Genomic DNA, 12,685 nt, shown 5'->3' with positions numbered 1-12,685 from the left:
GCACTGTGCTGTAAGGACCATTTGCTTTCAGGGTCTTTACATAGTGACACTAATGTGGGCAATTTTAGGGATTTCCAAGTAGAAAAGAGATTTCTCGACTCATTGTGTAATTCAAACATAGGCAAAACTATTCAGTTTTGCTGACTGAAGTATAAGGTTAGAAAGAAGGAACTGCAAAGGGCACATCAGACACAGTTGAATGCCTGCCTGAGAGTGTCACCTACGCTCTTTTTCTTGCTGGCAAAGTTACCTCCCAACATGGAGGCTGCAATCTGGTGACTTGTTTTCCTAGCCTCCTTCGCACCTAGAGCATATGCATGTGCGATCCAGTCCTAGGGATGGAAACTTTGGGGAATAGGGCTCCAACAAATAAAAAGAATCTTAAGAGAAGACCCCGTCTCTCCTTCAGCTGTATAGTCTTACCCTCTGTGTTACCTGGCACTGCAGCAGCTATTTTGTGCCCATAAGGCCATGAGGCTAAGGAGCTAAGGAGCTAAGGATAGTGAAAAGGAAGGAGCTAGAGATAGGGTCATGGATGACATTGATCACCATGGAGGGATATGACAAGAGAAAAGAGCAATCAATAAAATTAACTATGCTTTATATTAGAAACAAAGTAAGATTTAGAAACAAGTGATCAAGTCCTAGAGATCTCTTCAAGAAAATTAGAGATACCAAGGGAACATTTCATGCAAAGATGGGCTCGATAAAGGACAGAAATGGTATGGACCTAACAGAAGCAGAAGATATTAAGAAGAGGTGGCAAGAATACACAGAAGAACTGTACAAAAAAGATCTCTTTGTGACCCAGATAATCATGATGGTGTGATTATCTGGGCTCTAGGTGATCACTCACCTAGAGCCAGACATCCTGGAACGTGAAGTCAAGTGGGCCTTAAGAAGCATCACTACGAACAAAGCTAGTGGAGGTGATGGAATTCCGGTTGAGCTCTTTCAAATCCTGAAAGATGATGCTGTGAAAGTGCTGCACTCAATATGCCAGCAAATTTGGAAAACTCAGCAGTGGCCACAGGACTGGAAAAGGTCTGTTTTCATTTCAATCCCAAAGAAAGGCAATGCCAAAGAATGCTCAAACTACCACACAATTGCACTCATCTCACACACTAGTAAAGTAATGCTCAAAATTCTCCAAGCTAGGCTTCAGCAATACGTGAACCATGAACTTCCAGATGTTCAAGCTGGTTTTAGAAAAGGCAGAGGAACCAGAGATCAAATTGCCAACATCCACTGGATCATCAAAAAAGCAAGAGAGTTTCAGAAAAACATCTATTTCTGCTTTATTGACTATGCCAAAGCCTTTGACTGTGTGGATCACAATAAACTATGGATAATTCTGAAAGAGATGGGAATACTAGACCACCTGACCTGCCTCTTGAGAAATCTGTATGCAGGTCAGGAAGCAACAGTTAGAACTGGACATGGAACAACAGACTGGTTACAAATAGGAAAAGGAGTTCGTCAAGGCTGTATATTGTCACCCTGCCTGTTTAACTTATATGCAGAGTACATCATGAGAAACGCTGGAATGGAAGAAGCACAAGCTGAAATCAAGATGGCCGGGAGAAATCTCAATAACCTCAGATATGTAGATGACACCACCCTTATGGCAGAAAGTGAAGAGGAACTCAAAAGCCTCTTGATGAAGGTGAAAGTGGAGAGTGAAAAAGTTGGCTTAACGCTCAACATTCAGAAAACGAAGATCATGGCATCCGGTCCCATCACTTCATGGGAAATAGATGGGGAAACAGTGGAAACAGTGTCAGACTTAATTTTTCTGGGCTCCACAAGCACTGCAGATGGTGATTGCAGCCATGAAATTAAAAGACGCTTACCCCTTGGAAGGAAAGTTATGACCAACCTAGATAGCATATTCAAAAGCAGAGACGTTACTTTGCCAACAAAGGTCTGTCTAGTCAAGGCTATGGTTTTTCCTATGGTCATGTATGGATGTGAGAGTTGGACTGTGAAGAAGGCTGAGCGCCAAAGAATTGATGCTTTTGAACTGTGGTGTTGGAGAAGACTGAGAGTCCCTTGGCCTGCAAGGAGATCCAGCCAGTCCATTCTGAAGGAGATCAGCCCTGGGATTTCTTTGGAGGGAATGATGCTGAAGCTGAAACTCCAGTATTTTGGCCACCTCATGGGAAGACTTGACTCATTGGAAAAGACTCTGATGCTGGGAGGGATTGGGGGCAGGAGGAGAAGGGGACGACAGAGGATGAGATGGCTGGATGGTATCACTGACTCGATGGACATGAGTCTGAGTGAACTCCGGGAGTTGGTGATGGAGAGGGAGGCCTGGCATGCTGTGATTCATGGGGTCGCAAAGAGTTAGACACAACTGAACGACTGAACTGAACTGAACTGAACTGATCAAGTCCTGTGGAAAAAGAACTACGTAGAAGTCCTGCATCTTAGTTCTGTTTCCAGTACCAGCCGGATGGACGACTTTGGACAAGCTTCCTTAAATTTGGGGGGAAATGCTTATCCTGCTTTTCTTACAGGATTTGTAGACTTCACTGTGGTGAAACTACATTTCCCAGACTCCTCTTCCCTGTGTATAAAAATTTTTTTCATGAAGCTTGAGAGGCAGAAGTGGAGCAGTAGCCTTTAAGTGCTGAAGGTCATTATGCTTGATGCAGTGAGGAACATAGGGGAAGTACGTACCAGTTGTTTCAGCTTGTTTCTACTTTCTCTCACCCCACTTTCAGCTATTCTTCCTGACTGCCAGCCCAGCTCACCAACACAGACCCCAGGCCCCCCACCAGATGCTGGTAGACTTCATCCCAGGCTCTCCTTTGCTGAGCCACCATGGCAGTGGGAAGTGCTTGCCCCCCTATACTCCCCTGTAAGCTCTTACTCTCTCCCTATATCAGAGCTTCTGGAGGAGAGGTTGGTGGACTGGTTACTGACTTTACTCTGATCCTCCAACTTCCTCTTTTGGACCCTTAACTTCTCCCACAGTTGTTTAGGGTCTTCTTCTTAAAATAAATCCCTTATTGCATAATATTCACAATGCTTCTGCTTTCCTCATTAAATTCCAAGAGATACACGAATCAAATGAAATAGTGGATCTGAAACACAATGAGCACAGCACGGGCACATGGCAAGAACTTAATAAATCACCATCTTCATCATCACTATCATCAATGTTTCCAGTGCTATTAATGCAAAAGAACCTAGAGATTCTGCTTTCTAATTTCCTATTATGCAGAAGATTAAACTAAGATGCTATCAGGTTAAATGTTTTCTCTGGGGTTATATAGTTCCATCATGACCCAGAAATAATCAGAATTCAGGGCTTCTGATTCCTAATTCTACCCTTTTACACAGACTTTGGCCTTTGCCCACACAAACCTAGCATTCTGCTTATCACCTAATAGGTAGGATGCCATTGGTTGCAAACAATATAAAACCCAACACAGATTGGCCTAAACAATATGGAGGGTTTCTTGGTTCATGTAACCAGAAAATTGAGAGATAGGGGGCTAACCTCAGACATATTATCATGCCAGGAGGCAAAGCCCTGTTTTTTGTCAGATTCTCGTCTCTCCTTTCTGCTGTGTCTCTGCCATGGCTCTCCTCAAGGAAGAGAACCACAGTTGTCCTGAGAAAGACAGAAAAATTTTTTAAGCTAAGGTTCTGTGATTCAACATGATTGGACTGGTTTAGATCACCTGTCCACCTTCATCCAGTCTCTGTTGTGGTGGCAGGGGTGGTATGCAATGATTGGCTTAGTCTTGGTCATGGGCTGCCAACCTAGAACTGGCAGGAACAAACATGAGGGAGGGGGAGGGTTAGCGTCCCTAGAACCACATGTGTGCTAAGTTGCTCATTTGTGTCCAGCTCTTTACAACACCATGGACTGAAGCCCAGCAGGCTCCTCGGTCCATAGAATTCCCCAGGCAAGAAAGCTGGAGTGAGTTGCTATTTCCTCCTCCAGGGTATCTTCCCTAGAACTACATGGACCTCTAAATGCAAACTGGGAGTGGGGATTGGGGAAATAAATGCTGGGGAAGCAACATTTGCAGAGTAGTTACTCCATTTCTTGCCTTAGTATCTTTTCCCAGGGACCCTTATTGGCTCTGGATGAAGCCAGATGAGCACCATTTCCAAAAGGAATGTGCAGTCCTGGGTGATGTATTTAAAAACAGTGGTCATATGATTAAATATTTATGATCACTTAGTTTAATGTAAAACACCCATCAACCTGATGTCCATGAGTCATGTGGTTGGCAGGGGCATCAGGGCTGCCTATTGCATTTAATTAGTCCAAGGAAACAAGTGCCCTTGACCTACTCTTGGGTTCTATCCCACAAAATGGAAATGAAGAATAAGGAAGCTGCCAGGACACAATAATGCTGTTCTTCTTGATGGTACAGACCCATACAGAAAAGCATGAAATTTGTTCTTTACATTCAAAATGGATTCTTTGTGGTTTTTTTACTTTTACAACTAATTTGACATATAAATAACAAATTAGACCAGTCTCAGGTTTTCAGCTTAACAAGGCTTGATACCCACAACAAGATAAAGGACATTTTCATCACACTAGAAAGTGCCCTCCTGTCCCTTCCAAGTCAGTTTCCATCCCCACAACCACTATCTGATTTCTATCACCACAGATTAGAGATTTTTGTCTTTTCTTGGATTCACATAAATGGAATGAGTTAGTATATGCCTGGATTCTTCACTTATATTGCTTTGAGATGCATTCACATGTTTGAGTGTGGCAGTCAGGTATTCATTTTATCACTGAGTAGTGTTCTGCTGCCTGACTCTATCATAATTGTGTTCATTTATTTTCCTGCAGTGTACATTTATGTCACTCCCAATTTTTGACTATTAGGAAAATAATGTTATAAACATTCTTGTATAATTCTTTTCATGCAGTACTTTTACAGCTCTTGATTAAGTCTCTAAGAGCAGAATTGTTGGGTGATAGGGTAAATATGATCTGAGCCACAGTCAGCTCCCTGTCTTGTTTTTGCTGACTGTATAGAGCTTCTCCATCTTTGGCTGCAAAGAATATAATCAATCTGATTTTGGTGTTGACCATCTGGTGATGTCCATGTGTAGAGTCTTCTCTTGTGTTGTTGGAAGAGTGTTTTTGCTATGACCAGTGCGTTCTCTTGGCAAAACTCTATGAGCTGTTGCCCTGCTTCATTCTGTACTCCAAGACCAAATTTGCCTGTTACTCCAGGTGTTTCTTGACTTCCTACTTTTGCATTCCAGTCCCCTATAATGAAAAGGACATCTTTTGTGGGTGTTAGTTCTAAAAGGTCTTGTAGGTCTTCAAGAACCATTCAACTTCAACTTCTTCAGCGTTACTGGTTGGGGCATAGGCTTGGATTACTGTGATAGTGAATGGTTTGCCTTGGAAATGAACAGAGATCATTCTGTCATTTTTGAGATTGCATCCAAGTACCACATTTTGGACTCTGTTGTTGACGATGATGGCTACTCCATTTCTTCTAAGGGATTCCTGCCCACAGTAGTAGATATAATGGACATCTGAGTAAAATTCACCCATGCCAGTCCATTTTAGTTCGCTGATTCCTAGAACGTCGACGTTCACTCTTGCCGTCTCCTGTTTGACCACTTCCAATTTGCCTTGATTCATGGACCTTACATTCCAGGTTCCTATGCAATATTGCTCTTTACAGCATTGGACCTTGCTTATATCACCAGTCACATCCACAACTGGGTATTGTTTTTGCTTTGGCTCCATCCCTTCATTCTTTCTGGAGTTATTTCTCCACTGATCTCCAGTAGCATATTGGGCACTTACTGACCTGGGGAGTTCCTCTTTCAGTATCCTATCATTTTGCCTTTTCATACTGTTCATGGGATTCTCAAGGCAAGAATATTAAAGTGGTTTGCCATACCCTTTTCCAGTGGACCACATTCTGTCAGACCTCTCCACCATGACCCATCTCTCTTGGGTGGCCCCCCATGGCATGGCTTAGTTTCATTGAGTTAGACAAGGCTGTGGTCCATGTGATCAGATTGGCTAGTTTTCTGTGATTATGATTTCAGTGTGTCTGCCCTCTGATGCCCTCTCGCAACACCTACCGTCTTACTTGGGTTTCTATTACCTTAGACATGGGGTATATCTTCACAGCTGTCCCAGCAAAGCACAGCCACCCCTCCTGACCTTGGACGTGGAGTAGCTCCTCTCAGCCCTCCTGCGCCCACGCAGCCACCACTCCTTGAATGTGGGGTTGCTCTTCTCGGTTGGCGCCCCTGACCTTGGACATGGGGTAGCTCCTCTCAGCTGCTCCTGCGCCTGATGAACTATGGATGGAGGTTCGTGACATTGTACAGGAGACAGGGATCAAGACCATTCCCATGGAAAAGAAATGCAAAAAAACAAAATGGCTGTCTGAGGAGGCCTTACAAATAGCTGTGAAAAGAAGGGAAGCAAAAAGCAAAGGAGAAAAGGAAAGATAAAAGCGTCTGAATGCAGAGTTCCAAAGAATAGCAAGGAGAGATAAGAAAGCCTCCTCAGCGATCACTGCAAAGAAATAGAGGAAAACAACAGAATGGGAAAGACTAGAGATCTCTTCAAGAAAATTAGAGATACCAAGGGAATATTTCATGCAAAGATGGGTTCAATAAAGGATAGAAATGGTATGGACCTAACAGAAGCAGAAGATATTAAGAAGAGATGGCAAGAATACACAGAAGAACTGTACAAAAAAGATCTTCCTGACCCAGATAATCACGATGGTGTGATCACTCATCTAGAGCCAGACATCCTGGAATGTGAAGTCAAGTGGGCCTTAGAAAGCATCATTATGAACAAAGCTAGTGGAGGTGATGGAATTCCAGTTGAGCTATTTCAAATCCTGAAAGATGATGCTGTGAAAGTGCTGCACTCAATATGCCAGCAAATTTGGAAAACTCAGCAGTGGCCACAGGACCGGAAAAGGTCTGTTTTCATTTCAGTCCCAAAGAAAGGCAATGCCAAAGAATGCTCAAACTACCGCACAATTGCACTCATCTCACACACTAGTAAAGTAATGCTCAAAATTCTCCAAGCTAGGCTTCAGCAATACGTGAACCATGAACTTCCAGATGTTCAAGCTGGTTTTAGAAAAGGCAGAGGAACCAGAGATCAAATTGCCAACATCCACTGGATCATCAAAAAGCAAGAGAGTTTCAGAAAAACATCTATTTCTGCTTTATTGACTATGCCAAAGCCTTTGACTGTGTGGATCACAATAAACTATGGATAATTCTGAAAGAGATGGGAATACTAGACCACCTGACCTGCCTCTTGAGAGATCTGTATGCAGATCAGGAAGCAACAGTTAGAACTGGACATGGAACAACAGACTGGTTCCAAATAGGAAAAGGAGTACGTCAAGGCTGTATATTGTCACCCTGCTTGTTTAACTTCTATGTAGAGTACATCATGAGAAATGCTGGGCTGGAAGAAGCACAAGCTGGAATCAAGATTGCCGGGAGAAATATCAGTAATCTCAGATATGCAGATGACACCACCCTTATGGCAGAAAGTGAAGAGGAACTAAAAAGCCTCTTGATGAAAGTGAAAGAGGAGAGTGAAAAAGTTGGCTTAAAGCTCAACATTCAGAAAACGAAGATCATGGCATCTGGTCCCATCACTTCATGGGAAATAGATGGGGAAACAGTGAAAACAGTGTCAGACTTTATTTTCCTGGGCTCCAAAATCACTGAAGATGGTGATTGCAGCCATGAAATTAAAAGACGCTTTCTCCTTGGAATGAAAGTTATGACCAACCTAGATAGCATATTCAAAAGCAGAGACGTTACTTTGCCAACAAAGGTCTGTCTAGTCAAGGCTATGGTTTTTCCTATGGTCATGTATGGATGTGAGAGTTGGACTGTGAAGAAAGCTGAGCGCCAAAGAATTGATGCTTTTGAACTGTGGTGTTGGAGAAGACTCTTGAGAGTCCCTTGGACTGCAAGGAGATCCAACCAGTCCATCCTAAAGGAGATCAGTCCTGGGTGTTCACTGTAAGGACTGATGCTGAAGCTGAAACTCCAATACTCTGGCCACCTCATGCGAAGAGTTGACTCATTGAAAAAGACCCTGATGCTGGGAGGGATTGGGGGCAGGAGGAGAAGGGGACAATAGAGGATGAGATGGCTGGATGGCATCATCAACTCAATGGACATGAGTCTGGGTAAACTCCAGGAGTTGGCGATGGAGAGGGAGGCCTGGCGTGCTGCGATTCATGGGGTCGCAAAGAGTCAGACTTGACTGAGTGACTAAACTGAACTGAGCGTAAATATATGCCTAATTTATCATAAACTGCTAAACAGTCCTCGAAGATGACTGTTCCACATTATATTCTTAACAGCAGCATATGAGTTCTAGAACCTGATCCCCATTGCTAACAAACTTGGTGATGACATCTTTGGATCCCAAAGGTCCATTTCTTCCCAAGTGAGAAAGGGAGTGTCGCATGTGGGAACCCAGAAATGGTAGCTTTTGGGTGACACAGGTATGCAAGTCTTGGGTCTCGTGGCTCTCTGATCTATTCTCCCCAATTCTGGTTTTGCTATCTATCACAGGTGGCTGACCACTTCAGGCTGCCTCCTAGGGCCAGTGGAAGGCTTTTCATTGGGTGTGACCACTGGGAGGTGCTGAGTCGGGTGTGGCCAAATGGAGGGGCTGGATTGGCAACATTCTCTGGATTATAGAAAAAGCAACGGAATGTCAGAAAAACGTCTATCTCTGTTTCATCAACTATGCTAAAGCCTTTGACTGTGTAAATCATGACAAACTGTGGAAGTTTCTTAGAGCAATGGGAATGCCAGACCATCTTACCTGTCTCTGGAGAAATCTGTATGCAGGTCAAGAAGCAACAGTTAGAACCCTGTGTGGAACAACTGATTGTTTCAAGATTGAAAAAGGAGTACGACAGGGTTGTCTGCTGTCACCGTGTTTGTTTAACCTATACACTGAGCACATCATGAGAAATTCTGGGTTAGATGAGTTACAAGCCAGAATCAAGATAGGCGGGAGAAACATCAACAACCTCAGATATGTGGGTGATACCACTCTAATGGCAGAAAGTGAAGAGGAAGTAAAGAACCTGTTCATGAAGGTGAAGGAGGAGAGTGAAAGAGCTGGCTTAAGACTAAATATTTAAAAAACTAAGTTCATGGTATCCAGCCCCCATTACTGCGTGGCAAATAGAAGGGGAAAAGGTGGAAGTAGTGACAGATGTCTTCTTCTTGGGCTCCAAAATCACTGCAGATGGTGACTGCAGCCATGAAGTCAGAAGACGATTGCTTCTTGACAGGAAAGCAGTAACAAATCTAGACAGTGTATTGACAAGCAGAGACATTACTCTGCTGACAGAGGTTCATATAGTCAAGGCTTTGGTCTTCCCAGTGGTCATGTACGATTGTGACAGCTGGACCATAAAGAAAGCAGAACACCAAAGAATTGATGCCTTTGAACTGTGGTGTTGGAGAAGACTCCTGAAAGTCCCATGGACAGGAAGGAGATCAAACCAGTCAATCTTAAGGGAGATCAACCCTGAATATTCACTGGAAGGAGTGATGCTAAAGCTGAAGCTCTGCTATGTTGGTCATCTGATATGAATAGATGACTTATTGGAAAAGTCCCTGATGTTGGGAAAGATCGAGGGCAGAAGGAGAAGAGGGCATCAGAGGATGAGATGGCTGGATGGCATCACTGATGCAATGAACATGAACTTGGGCAAACTCTGGGAGATGGTGAGGGACAGGGAGGCCTGGGCTGCTGCAGTTCATGGGATCACAAAGAGTTGGACACGACTGGGTGACTGAACAACGACAACAGCAAGAGGGACTGGGTTGGCCATGGCCAACAGGAGACAGCTGCTGTGAATTTGGAAGGCATGAAGAAGGAAAAGGTAGGGTTTTTCTGCTCCTCTGGTCTCTGGTGGCTTCTGTCACATGGACCATATGTCTTCCTTGGCACTGGCTTCCACTCACCACAGCTCTAGCCTCCACTGGGTGACACCAGCCCTGGACCTAGGTGCCACCACCTGCCCCTTTTGTCTCTCTAGCCTCATCACGGTGGTGTCCTCAGGCCCTTGCAAATCCCTAAGTTGCCTCCTAGTTCCTTGTTGCTTGCTTTTCAGCCCCTTCCTTCATCTGTGTAATCAGTTCCTTGTGTTAGATTTCCTTTGTTCACATGCTGAGAGTGGGCTCTGTTTTCCTGCTTGGATCTTGACAGATACACACAGCATCAAGGATTAACAGAGACGATTTTGAGGCCAAATCACATCTGAGGCCTGCCAGGCTGATTTATTGTCAAATCCTAAAACTGCAAAAATAGGACAACCTTCTTCAGAAACACCATCTGGTACCACAATATTCCCCCTAATGTCTAGCCTAAATCCCTGCCGTGACAAAGTTTGCATCTGATAACCAGACACAACCAAGTCTTGGCCTCAGGAGTGAATACGAGCATGGATGTTAGCAGGTATGGGGCCATGCCTTAGTACTGGCATGAGCCACAGTTGCATAGTAGGAGAAGGAAAGAGGGGGACTGAGAGGAAAAGGGCCACCAAGCAGCCACCATAATTGATGGATTGACCCAAATTTTAGGTCGTCAGGCCACAGACTTGGCTTTCAAGGGAAGCAGTTGTTTCTGCTGCTCCTTTGCTTCTTCCTTTGGATCTTAAAATAGCACCTGCCACATAGCAGATGATAAATCTTTATTTGCATCATGGCATTTGTTTGTGCATTCCTTTGTTGAATATCTACAAGTACGTGGATGATTTAGGAGTCTTGATTGCAAGTCACGGAAAGCCAAAACGAAGTGGCATAGGGGAAAAAAGGCACCAGAGTAATCCACATGGTTGAAGAGTTCAAGGATGTATTGGGCTCAGGCAAGTCTAGATCCAGGTTCTCAAATGATGCATTAGGAGCTGCTGTCTTGCCATGTCTTGGCTCTGCTTTTTGCTGCGTTGGCTTCATTTTAGACAAACTCTTCCAAGGGAAGGTAACAAGAAAGCTCCCAATAGCTCTCAGCTGATATTCCATCAAAACAATCACCACGGAGGAAAGAAAGAACCTGTCCTTTAAAACATTTTCCATGAAAATCTAGGGCTCATCACTCATCAACTCTGATTGCCCTGGCTTGGGTCTACTGCCTCCCTTTTAACCACAGTAGGAATTAGGACAATGAGCAAACTCCGGGAGATAGTGAAGGACAGGGAAGCCTGGCGTGCTGCAGTCCATGGGGTCACAAAGAGTAGGACATGACTGAGCAACTGAGTAACAACAATAACCCACAAGGCTATCTGTAATGAGGGATGTGTGGTTACCCAAAGGAAAAACAAGATTCTCTTGTCAGAAGGACAGCTGGAGGCTGGACAGGCAGAAATCACAAATGGCCACTACAGGGACATCTATATGTCAGGAACTGTGGGCCAGGGAGACAGGAGCAACATGCCACCATTTGCTTGTCCTCATGGTGCTGACACTCTAGCACAGAAGCTGCGTGGCAAAGTAGGCAGCTAGAATCAAGGACATGAATCTTCCCAAGGTAGCAGTAGAGGCTGCAAAAGGAGCATTCTCCCTCACATGTGACTTCATAGCCTGCCGTTCGAAAATGCAAATGTCCTCAGATTTGGCCAGTCTGGAAGCCAGTAAACTGGTTTTGTGTCTACAAGGGACACTAAGAGTTGCCGTGAGGTCTTGCAGAAAATAGGGAGGTCGGGCAGAAAAGAAGGCTTCCCTGGTGGCGCAGATGGTAAAGAATCTGCCTGAAATGTGGGAGGCCCAGGTTCTATCCCTGAGTCAGGAAAATCCGCTGGTGAAGGGAATGGCAACCCACTCCAGTATTCTTGCCTGGAGAATCCCATGGACGGAGGAGCCTGGCAGGCTACAGTCCATGGGGTCGCAAAGAGTTGAACATGACTGAGCAACTAACACACATTTCCAGAAAGCTCTGCTAGAGCTACAGTCTGTAACAGATTGTGTAGTTTATGTGACATGCCAGGAGTCTCCAGAAAAATCATCCTGTTGTAGGGTGAGGGAGGGGTTGCGGGGGTGGAAGATGGCAAGGAATGCACCTCAGGTCATCTTCCAACTTTTAACCAAGCTGGAAAACACGAAAGTTGTTTTTTCTACTTAACTTCTTTCTGACAATTGGTTTCATGTGATTGTAAGACATAATACTGAGAGCGCCACTGTAAGCTTCTCTGCAATGGTAACGTTTTGCAAAACTCTAGTGGACTGCCACAGGCGGGCTCTTGACATCCATGCAGGCCCTGGTCTTTACTGCAATTGCCCCAGTTTTACTTGGAGTCGTTTGTATGTGTGTCTGTGTATTCAGCTCTGCGCAATTTTATCACATGTGTAGAGTAGCATGTGCACCATCACAGTGGAGGTCAAGAAGAATCCCATCACATCCAGAAGGATCCATTCAGTTGCTTTTTTAGAATGCCTACCCCCATATCCCTTCCAAGTAACTCATTCTCCCTCTTCCCTAACCCCTGGCAACCACAAACCTGTTCTCGAGTTCTAGAATTTTGTCAAGAGTCTTATGCTCCTTTTGGACTGGTCTTTTCCCTCAGCAAAAATTTCTGGGGATTCATCCAGTTGTTACCTGCATAAATAGTTTGTTTCTTCTGATTATTGAATAGTATTCAATGGTATGGATGGACCAGTT

The sequence above is a fragment of the Bos javanicus genome, chromosome 22 (genome assembly GCF_032452875.1).
Source record: "Bos javanicus breed banteng chromosome 22, ARS-OSU_banteng_1.0, whole genome shotgun sequence".
In the NCBI taxonomy this organism is placed as follows: Eukaryota; Metazoa; Chordata; class Mammalia; order Artiodactyla; family Bovidae; genus Bos; species Bos javanicus.
This window is presented reverse-complemented; position numbering follows the sequence as displayed.